Source organism: Kryptolebias marmoratus, linkage group LG9 (assembly GCF_001649575.2).
Source record: "Kryptolebias marmoratus isolate JLee-2015 linkage group LG9, ASM164957v2, whole genome shotgun sequence".
Taxonomy (NCBI): Eukaryota; Metazoa; Chordata; class Actinopteri; order Cyprinodontiformes; family Rivulidae; genus Kryptolebias; species Kryptolebias marmoratus.
In genome coordinates this window covers 5869595-5880296 of record NC_051438.1, presented here as the reverse complement: position 1 = coordinate 5880296, position 10702 = coordinate 5869595, and positions in this window count along the sequence as shown.

Sequence of the window (10702 nt, the reverse complement as noted above, 5' to 3'; positions counted from 1 at the left end):
AGGGTGGACCAGCCTCTGTCTGAGAGTCTTGTTGGGTTTGAAATGTACTGGGATGTTGTGTTTGGAGAAAATCCTTCTGAGTTTCTCGGATACTCCAGCAACATAAGGAATGACAATGTTCTTTCCTCTGTTCCTCTCCTTGTTCTGTTCCACTAAACACACCATGGCCTGGATGACTGAGAATCTACACCAGCACATCCCACAGTTAGTAACACGTTTTGCTGCCTCTTATTTCACCTCTAAATGTCACTGAAATAAAGCTTTGAATGAATGAACCCATTTTCAATACAACTGATGAAGTGGTACAATACTGGTTCTTTGCTTCATTTGCACATCCCTAACTCCACCCTGCCTCCTCGTTCGTCTTCACCTTCTTCTTCTGTTGCTATGTATGGTTGACCCCAGGTGCTTCACCTCATCCACCTTCAACACCTACTTCTTGCAGTAGATGGTCTTGCTTTTCCTGACTTTCACTCCTCTTCTCTCCAAGGCATACCTCTACCTCTGCAGGCTCTCTTCCACCTGCTCTCTACTCTTATTGCAGATCACAATGTTATCTCCAGGTCCTTTGGGGTTCCTGGTTAGGAATAGTTTTCAACTAGGAGCCAATGAAGCTACCGTCTGTGGGATTATGAATCTATGTCAGAATCCTGCTTACACATAATCATACCAAAGTGCTGTGAATGTTCAGTTGGCTCCAGCCGATGCAGAGAGCCGTTCGTGAGTAGGTTGAGAGAGAAGCCGAGGAAGAGGAGGCCCAGTCTGGGATGCAGGGCCCAACAGGCTGTTTTTTAGCGCCAGACTACCAGGACCCCAAATCCCCCCAAAATTGACAAATTCCAGACAATCAGCAGGGTCCCCTGCCCGGTTCTTTAAAAGAACGACAAAGTCCTAACATTCAGGCCATGGAGGGTGGGCCTGGGAGGGAAGCCCACGGGAAGGAGGCCCAGGCTGCGGCGTGGGTCCCAGCAGGCTCTCCTCCCCACCCTGGACTGCCAGCATAACAAAGGTTCTGTCTTTTTGACTACCAGAATCACAGAAATTTGGAAGGCTTAAACTGCTTGCTGTAGCCCCGGACGAGGGCTTTAAGAGTGGGTACCCGGGTTGACCTGGTGGTTGAGGTAATGGAGATGGGGGGTAAGGGTGCCTGATTGAGAGCTGGGTACTCCTGTGCCGGGCTGCACAAGGATGGCAGGGCCTATCGACGTGGTCCTGGAGCTTCGAAAGAGGGGGGTCAGCAGCTTGGTGGAATTGGCCCAGGGCTTGAAGTTCATGAAAGCGGACATCCTGGTGGAGAGGGCCTCGTGGCTGGAGCTCATCTTGGAGTAGATAATGGCTATGGGTTTTTGGGCCTGGCAATAGTGTTGAACCTGACCAACAAAAGGAATATCCTGGAAAATGAGGACACAAAGTCTGTGTAACTTAACACAACTAAACACCTAAGACGTCATCACCAGACTCGTACCCTAACCTTTAACCCTTAACCCCCTAGCCTGAACCTAACTTCAACCCTACATGGAGGCCATGAATTAAAGATCACAATGGAATAAAAGACGAGCGCTGAAAGTCTGGATTCACAAATGTGGGCAGTCATATGAAAAGGCCTTAATGGAGGTGAGAGTGAAACCAGAAATTCTAGACCAGGTGCAGGCAGTCCTAGTGGCCAGATCCCCTGACCTCCCTGCTGCAGATGAGCCCAAAAGAGACCAGGAAAAAGCCTGATTTGCTCTGAGGATCCAGAGGGAATCAATGGTCCACAGATTCAAGGCACCAGAGGAGACACACTGAGGCCAAGGTCCTCGTCTTCCTCCTCTGCAACATCAGCAGCAGCATCTCCATGACAGCCGAGGCAACAGACAGTGCTCCCTGACTTCACAGGTGTAAACAGCCAAACTAACACCATATCAGAACACACCCAGCCTGAACCACCGAAACAGGTCCAAACTGTAATGACCACGACTGCCAACCATGTCCGATCCAGGAGACTGGTCTCCAATGAGGGAGAAGACCACAGATGATAGGACAAGGTCATTCTGCCGACTCCACCAGAGCGCCTCCACACATCAGGTACCACTCACCCACAGCAGCCCCTCTTACAGGAGCAGAGGGAACCGTGAGAGCTGGACCCCCTGCCTCCAGACATCCCCTAGCTCCACACCCGGCCTGAAGTAGAGTATGATGCTGAAAAGCAGCAGCTGGTCATTGACCTCTCAGCTGACCAAAGGTAACCAGACCCACCAAACACATGAGAACCCCCAGTAAGTCACAGGACTGGGCACAGTGCATTAAAAGGAAGTGGTTAATAATGGGGGACTCCACTGTGGCCAGATTTCCCTCTATTGACTCCTCTAACCTGAAAATTGACAGCTTTCTGGGAGCAAAACAACAGCATGTGGTGGCTCTATTTGAAAAAGCCAGGGTGTGCTGCACAGTGGAGAAAATTATTCTTTCTTTTTGCCTGAACAACAGGTACAGAGAGAGAAAAAACACAGCCACAGAGATGTGGCACAGATGGAGTGTCCAAAGGCTGAGATCTTTGTACCTGTGATCAACTCACCATCTCTCAGCCATCCGCAGACTTTAAAGTTTGCAGAGCTAAACCTAATTTGAATAATGTTGAAATATTTCAGGAGTTTGCATGTTCTCCCTGTGTTCACATGGGTTTACTCCAGGTACTCCGGTTTCCCCCCACAGACCAAAAACATCCATCTCAGGTTAATTGGTAACTCTAAAATTGTCCCTAGGTGAGAATGTGAGTGGTTGTTTGTCTCTAGGTGTCCCTGTGATAGACTTGTAACCTGTCCAGGGTGTCCCCCGCCTCTCGCACAGTGACTGCTGGAGATATGCACCAGCTTCCCATGGTCCAGAAAAGAGAGACGGGTAAAGAAAATGAATGGATGGATGAAATATTTCAGAATAAAATAATCCAGAATAATTAAACCAGTTGATAAAAGGAAATCAGTAGTAAAACCGTACAAAGAACAATATCTGAAGGCGGGATACAGACAACTTAATAATACTCATTTTTATTCCAAACCATCTAAACCCATATACTATTATTACTAAAATAGGCAGCATGTAGAACAATCTTTCACTCAGTTCTGAAGAACCCAGAAGGTTTTTTGTTTTTGTTTTAGCATTAATATATTTTTCATTATGTAAGCTATTAATTAAAATCCATAAGGAACCAGAAAGAAATGGAGCAGATCTCATGAAATCCCTGCTGGGAGACCACTAATTTCAGACAGAAATCTATTATACAGCTGAATATATTGACTATTATTTAAATCCATAACAGTTTTGTTAAAGATACATATGAGGTTACTGATAACGTAAAACAACAACAACAACAACAAAAACTGTACATACCCGAGTCTGTTCTTCTGCTCACTGTGGATACAGACAGCCTGTACAGATACCAAAGAAGGCAATAAAAAAAATCATTTTTTATGAATTATCCCAATAAAAAAGAGGCCTGGCAAAGAACTGCTGCAGCTTCTGGAGATCAGTCTGACCAAAAATGGCTTTGAATTCAATAGGAAGTTCCTTTTGCAAATTAAAGGTACAACCACAGGCAAAAGATGATCCCCAGCAAATGCAAATATTTTCAAGGCTGAATGGGAGATTTTAGCACTGCAGACATGTCAGAAAAATGTCAGACCTCTGGATGATATCTGGGGAGTTTGGATCTACTCAGAGAAGGATTTTGAGGACTCCTTGGACACTCTGAATGCGCACAATCCCTCCATAAAACCTAAATCCACCAGTCACACATCAGTTGATTTCCTGGACACAACTTAGAAATGCACACAATTTCAAACATCCCACATGCTGGGGGTTAAAGTAAAAAAAAAACTAAAAAAAAACAGGCATACCCACACTATTATACAAAACCAGCCACCATCCCAAGCACAAATGTCCAGGATTAATAAAGTCCCAGCTATTAAGATGTCAAAGAATCTGCACTCAGCAGTCTGATTTTAAAGATGCAACCAAGGTGCTGTTTTTAGCTTTGTCCACTAGAGGGCAGTCAAGATCTTTCCAGAGAAAGTGCTTTAAAACATTCCTGCAGACAAAACCTAATAATATGTCACCTATGCTGCTTTTTGTGAGCACTTACTCTCCTTCTGCAGTACAATTAGTTAAAAATATAAAAACATTTTTAAAAAATGCTTAAACATAAAAAGCCAAATTTTAACAGAAGGAGCAAAAACCAAATGACTACTTAGTCTAGATTAAATAAAAACTCTTTGTTGACCCGAGAGTCAGAGGTCACCAGGAATTTTTTCAGTACAAGAAATGGGCTTCAAACAAAATGAATACAAATGTCTGCTTGACACAGTGTAGAGGCAGCCTCAAATCCAGAAACTATTTATCTAATCACACACCAGCAGCGTGAGTTACAAGGATTTTACACCTGACCTCCATCTCTGCACCCCATTTTTACCAGCAGCTCTTTAAAGAGCTCCAAGCTTCATTTCTGAAGAATCTGCCAAAATACTGCCCCAGATCAGACCACCTTGAGCTACTTGGACAAGAGACAACCTGGTTCCTCCTGTGAACTCAGGAGAGAGGAAAATCCTCTGGGGAACCCAAACATCACAACTCATTTAGGAAACTCCTCTAGCAGCTCTTGTTAGAGCTACTGCTGCTGAAAATCCTTCTCACCACTTTCTTTACTACTTCCCATTTTTCCTCAGCTCCAGTGGCTCCAGAGCCATTCTTCAGGGACCACCTCAGGCCATCTAGGCACACAGGACAAACCTCACTTTGTGTTTTTAAAACTAATGGCACAATGCAGCCTACCTCCGTTCTGCCAGCAGGAACAGCACGCAGTGGAAGGTGACTCAGGGCATCAAATTACTGCCCAGTCTTCTCTGAGGATCAGTATACCAACACACAATACACTTCACACCTCCAGTTTCACAAATGATGATCCTCTTTCCAGCCTGGTTGACAGCTGTGGAGGCTCCTGGGCCCACGCTCCACCCTCTTCCAATTCCTATAAAATCAACCCCACTTTGACAAAATACACACCACTTAGCCAAGCTGAACTAGCTAATGTCTTCACAGCATTTTAAACAAACCACCTCTCATCTTTAGACAGTATTCTATTATCTTATTTGTAAATATTTACTTTTCTACCGAAAAAGAAGCTAAAATAAAACTTCTATATTCATGCAAATGCATCAGGGACAGTTATTTTTCATATTTAAACAATAACAACAAAAAGTCTATCACCACAGAAGTGAACACCTCACGATTTGATCACCCCGAGGGGCCTCCACGGACAAGAGCGTCTGCTGAGGTCCATCACTGAAGATTAGTCCTGAAAGTCTCCTTTAACTATGAACTGGTCTTGTGGACACTCCTATTGGCGATAGATCTTTAAATAAATGAGTTTCTTTAACAGGAAGGGTTAGCGCCACAACACAATATACTTGTACACATTTGCGTTTTTGTGCTATTAACCAATTATTCTGTTTTACACAACCTTTTCTGAGTCTCAGTGTGCTTTAGAGGTTGCAGATTCAACACCCAATACCACCTTTTTTTATGGCTGTGGTTGTTATCCTAACAACTCAGACATTGGATGTTCAGTCCTGACTGCCAATCACAGTTTTCTCTAAAAGATGAAGCACTGTTTAAAATGGTTATTAATATGACTACAATTAATATGACCACAACCAAACAACATCTTTGTTTGATCTTTCACTACTATTATACGAGCCCATCGTTTCTACCTATGCATATTAGCTCCAAATATCTCATGGACCATGGTTGCCATCCTAACTGTCACCCCAAGTCTTTTTTTTACTCACTCTTTTTATTTGCATACTTCCCTGGTCCATCTGGCTTTAACCTTAAGGTCACTTTATTTACTTATTTATTTATGCATTTCACCTGCCCATTAAGCCTTAAGCCTAAGGTCACTTTATTTATCTATCTACACACTTTCCCTCTCCATCTAACCCTAACCTCAAGCCAACCCTTAACCTTAATCCTACCCTAACCCTCCCGAAACCAATCACAAGACACAACACACAAACAGGTACCCATGTGTGAGTACATGCACCCACCATGATGTTTTTACAGTCACTATGCATCCGACACAATACTTATCAAATAATTTGAGGATGAAATCAGAATCACCTGATACATCCATGCACCACATCCAACACAGAGTGAGAACCTTATATTCAAGACTGGAGCTGGAGTTAAGCATGCCTTCCACTGATCTCTACACCAAACCTTGAGCAGCTATTGAGCGTCAGGGGGAGACCACCAAGATAAAATCTCACAAAATGCTAACTTAATCCCAACTCTCGTCTTTTCCTAACCCTAACCTGACTGACCCAACCCCAAATACTAATGACCTAACCCTTAGGTCATAAACCCGAATAAAAAAGTGAGTCATTTGTTCAGTAGAAGTAACATCAGATAGACAGAGACGGCAGACCGCAGCATTCGTTATTTTCTTGACTGTACCACAGCCTGAAGAAGGCCCTGTAAAGGGCTGACGATACAAGGCCTTCGTGACCCAGAAAGGAAAAAGCGGGTAAAAAAAATGGATAGATGGATGCTTGAAGTAACGAACCATTTTTATGCATTTCTGAACATGTCAGTGGAGCTAATTGTCCCTCATACAGTTTACAGCACCCATGAGAACATTATTGTGTTTTTCTTTGTCCTGCTGTGATCAGGAGACTTTAGCTTCTGTTTTTTAATCCAGCATTGTTTTAGATCAATGAAAGTGGGCAGGGGTAACAACAGAAAGCAGATCTTAAAGTTTTGAGCCAAATCATTTTAACTGCATGATTCAATTCAGTTTATTGATATAGCACCAATTTACAACAAAAGTCATGTCAGGGCACTGTTAGCAGCTTCCAGGAGTCTCTTAAACAGCTGCAGTCCACAGCTAGGGATAAATATTCATGTAAATGTGGGAAAGTAACCATGTAAGGTCTAAAAAATGAATCTGGCCTCTGTGGAAAGTTCCTTGGTCTTCATGCTGTCTCCTGCTTTGTGATTTATGTTACTACTTAGATACAATAAACGCAGTTAAATAAACATTCAGTCCAATTTAATTCAGTTAGGTCCAGCTCAGAATAATCAAATTCAGTTCAGTTTAAGTTAGTTGATTCACAGCTACACTGTCTAGCTCAGTCCAGTTCTGGTTCTGAAAGTTCCTGCTGTACCGTTTTCAGTGTTTTGGAGGTGCCACACAGTGGCTCTTAGAGGAACTACAGCTTTGAAGAATAACAGTGAAGGTCTGTGGTCACCTTCCTCACACAGAGCAGAACTACAGCACGGACAGTTTCATCTTAGCTGTATTTCTCATGATGTTCTTGCCTTTTTGTGTTTGGATGCTGCCTGTAGAAGGTCTGGGTGAGTGTGTTTGTAGTGGATCATGTTGCTGTGCGGCAGAGCACCACCTCTGTTCCTGTAATCCTCTCACCCTGCTCCTCTCTGTCTCTGACTCCATCTATCTGCAGTCTTATCGCTCCATCTTCCATCAGGTCATTGTCTCTGCTGGTCCTGCCTTCAAACATCCCACCGACCTCTCTCCCTACTGATATCAGTGTCCTTTACAGCTACAGACAAACACATCACAAACACTGTCCCCTACTGTAGCTCCACACCACAGCTTTTACTCCAACACTCGTTAGTAATAGGAAGGCTGAGTGCTCAGCTGGAACCAAAGGAAAAAAACAGAAGCTTTTTCAGAGCAAACATCTAATTAAAACACATGTAAGTGCAGATAAAATGAAAAAAGAAAAAGACAAAAATCTTCCATGGTAGAAAACTGATATTATCTGCTCAGCATATTATCCTCTTTGCTGTCTACTAGTCTGTCATTTCTCTGTGCTGATAACATCACATTATCTTCTTCAAATTACAGTAAAACACCACTGCCGTGACCTTCACTGAAACATCTGAACATACACACACCCACAAACATCCGAACACTCCTGCGCACGCATTTTCACACACACCCAAACACACGTCTGAACAAACTCCTCCACATTGACCAGCAGAAATTATGGAATCCAAAAAAAAAAAAAAGTTACAGATATGCCAAAAAACTATATATATTTTTAAATTTCCTGCCTTCTGGCATTAGGAAACAGTAAAAAAGAAAGAAATTTAATTGGTACAATCAGTCACATTTGCTTTTTTTTCTAGATCATTCCCCCACAATTATCAAATACATTATCAAATAAAAAAAATCCAAATTAAATCAGCAAACAATAAAATCAACACAACCAAAGTTTAAATAACACTGAAAATTTGAGAATAATAGTTTAAGTTTTAGCATCAAGTAATTACTCTGAACTTGGTTTAAACAGTTATATTCACTAAACAATGATTTAACAAAAATAAAGCACTGAAGCCAAACCATTTATGATCTGAAATTAAATTTTGATTAAGTTTTAAAGTACAAAAATCTTTGGAACAAGATGTTTGATTAAGATCTATGATTAAGTTTTACGCTTGCAAGAATTTAGACAAGTTAGATTATTTTGATTAATATTTCACTTTAGAGTTTAAGTTAGGAGGAGGTTACTATTTCTGCCAGATTGTCAGATTAAATTGATTAAAGGTCAGATTAGAAATTATTAATATTTATTACCTTGCATCATCTTAAATCATAACCAGACCTGATATTGCTTTTCTCCTTACCGGGATCAAAACTGTGTCTCTGTCTGTTTAGGGTGAATCAGAGGGGCTGATCAGACCCCAGCAGGACCCATCGAGGAGGCAGGTCAATGCCATAGTTCACTGATGGTCAGTGGTCAGCAGTTTGTCCAAGGTCACCTGAGGTTCGCTGTGATAGCTTGAAGGGTCGAGGCTGTCAGATGATGGAGTCAGGAGTCGGCGGGTCACGCACATCTGGAGCGATCCATTACTGGACCTATCAAAGTTACAAAAGGTTCTTCTTAACTTTTGTTAGATTTTCTTTTTACCCTTCTTTTACTTTATTGCTGTACTTTACAAAAACAAAGCCGAACAAAAACGTACGCTTTAAACTTAGGGTAAAAATTAACAACAAGGCGAAATGAGGAGGGGAAACCATCACAAGAGACAAACACAGAACAAACTGCATGAAAACCAATTAGCAAAGATCTTTCTCTCTGTTATCAAAAGTCAAGGCATCACAACATAGGCAGATACTTAGGTTGCCAGTCCTTCACTGGGCCAACAGAGAAACACACACACATATACACACACACACACACACACACCAAAATGGACTGTGTGGATTAGTGTTTCTGATATCTTCAAAGTACAGAATAATTTTCTGACCATCACAGGATGCATATTTGTCTCCACTCTCACATGAACACTCTTTTGTTTTCCTCAAACAGACTATCACAGACTCCTAATCTCATCACTATGGTAACGAGAAGCCTGGACCTCAAAACAATGTCCTTTATCTGACAGGAGGTTTTGACGGAGTGAAGAGGCTGCACAAAGATTTTCAGTGTTCCTAACCGTCAGTAAAACTCTTCAATAATCATATAACTCATAAAGATAAAAAAACTTGACTTGCTAAAGAAAAAAAAAAACCCTTTATGTACTTTGTTTTACTAATGTTGATTCATTATTTTGTATTGTGTACTTTATTAGAATGTGGATGAGAGAAATGAAAACAGTAAGATTTCAAAATTTAAATATTTGCTTAATTATAAATTATATTCCTCAGTATTTTTTAAGACAAAAAGTGCATAAAATGTGTTTCTTCTTTTCATTGGTCAGGTAATCGAAACAAGCCCTAGTGGCAGAACCCTACATAAAACTGTCTGTATTTGTCATCACAATCTCTTAGCTCTTCCCAACTCTTTCATGCTATTCCTGATGAGCTTCCTGACAGTAAAAGCTCTCCATGGTGGATGCACAGGCAGGCAGCGTTGGGACCCTGATGTCAATCATGAGAGCGTTTCCTTTACAAGAAACCCGCCATTTTTAAAACCTTGCAACCCCAGCATTCATTTTTATTTACTTTAAAAATATATGTATAATATATCCATTAAAATGGCAACATGTAAACCAACACTGCGGTAACACAAGGAGGTGCAGACGTTTCTGAGCTTGTTGGCTGATGACAGAATTCAGATGGACTATTTATAAGCTCTGAGCAGCGGAGAAAAGGTGTCAATTCAGCTGATGCCATTTTTGGAAATTGTAAGGGTTTTGTGACTTTATTTCACGGTTTTTACTCATTAGTGGTAAGTTTTGGGCAGTCAAGCTATGATGAGCTGCCTACACTGAGGCATCAATCAGTTATCTGGAAAACCCCTGAGACTGTGTGGAACCAAGTCAGGTTGAATTAGGGCGAAGCAGTTTGTGCTGATACTGGACAATCAAAAAACAGCTTTTTTGACACCAAGCAACGTGTAATGGTATGTCAGCCTTCCCTCCTCCTCCTCATTTTATGGGATTTTTCTTTTGAAGTGACTGAACTTTATGTTTTATCAGAGCAATTTTTTTTCTCAGATAACTTTCTGAGAATGCAGAGTGAATTTAATTTCTGTAACAGATTTTTCAATCTACAACAGTACAAACCAGACATAGCCAATCCTTTATCTTTGAACTGAGGCTGAACTGTCATTCATCCCATCTTTGAGAACACACTGCAGTGTTTTGCTGCTAGAAACGACCTTCCACAATCTCCTGGTGGTTTCAACAAATTCCTGGG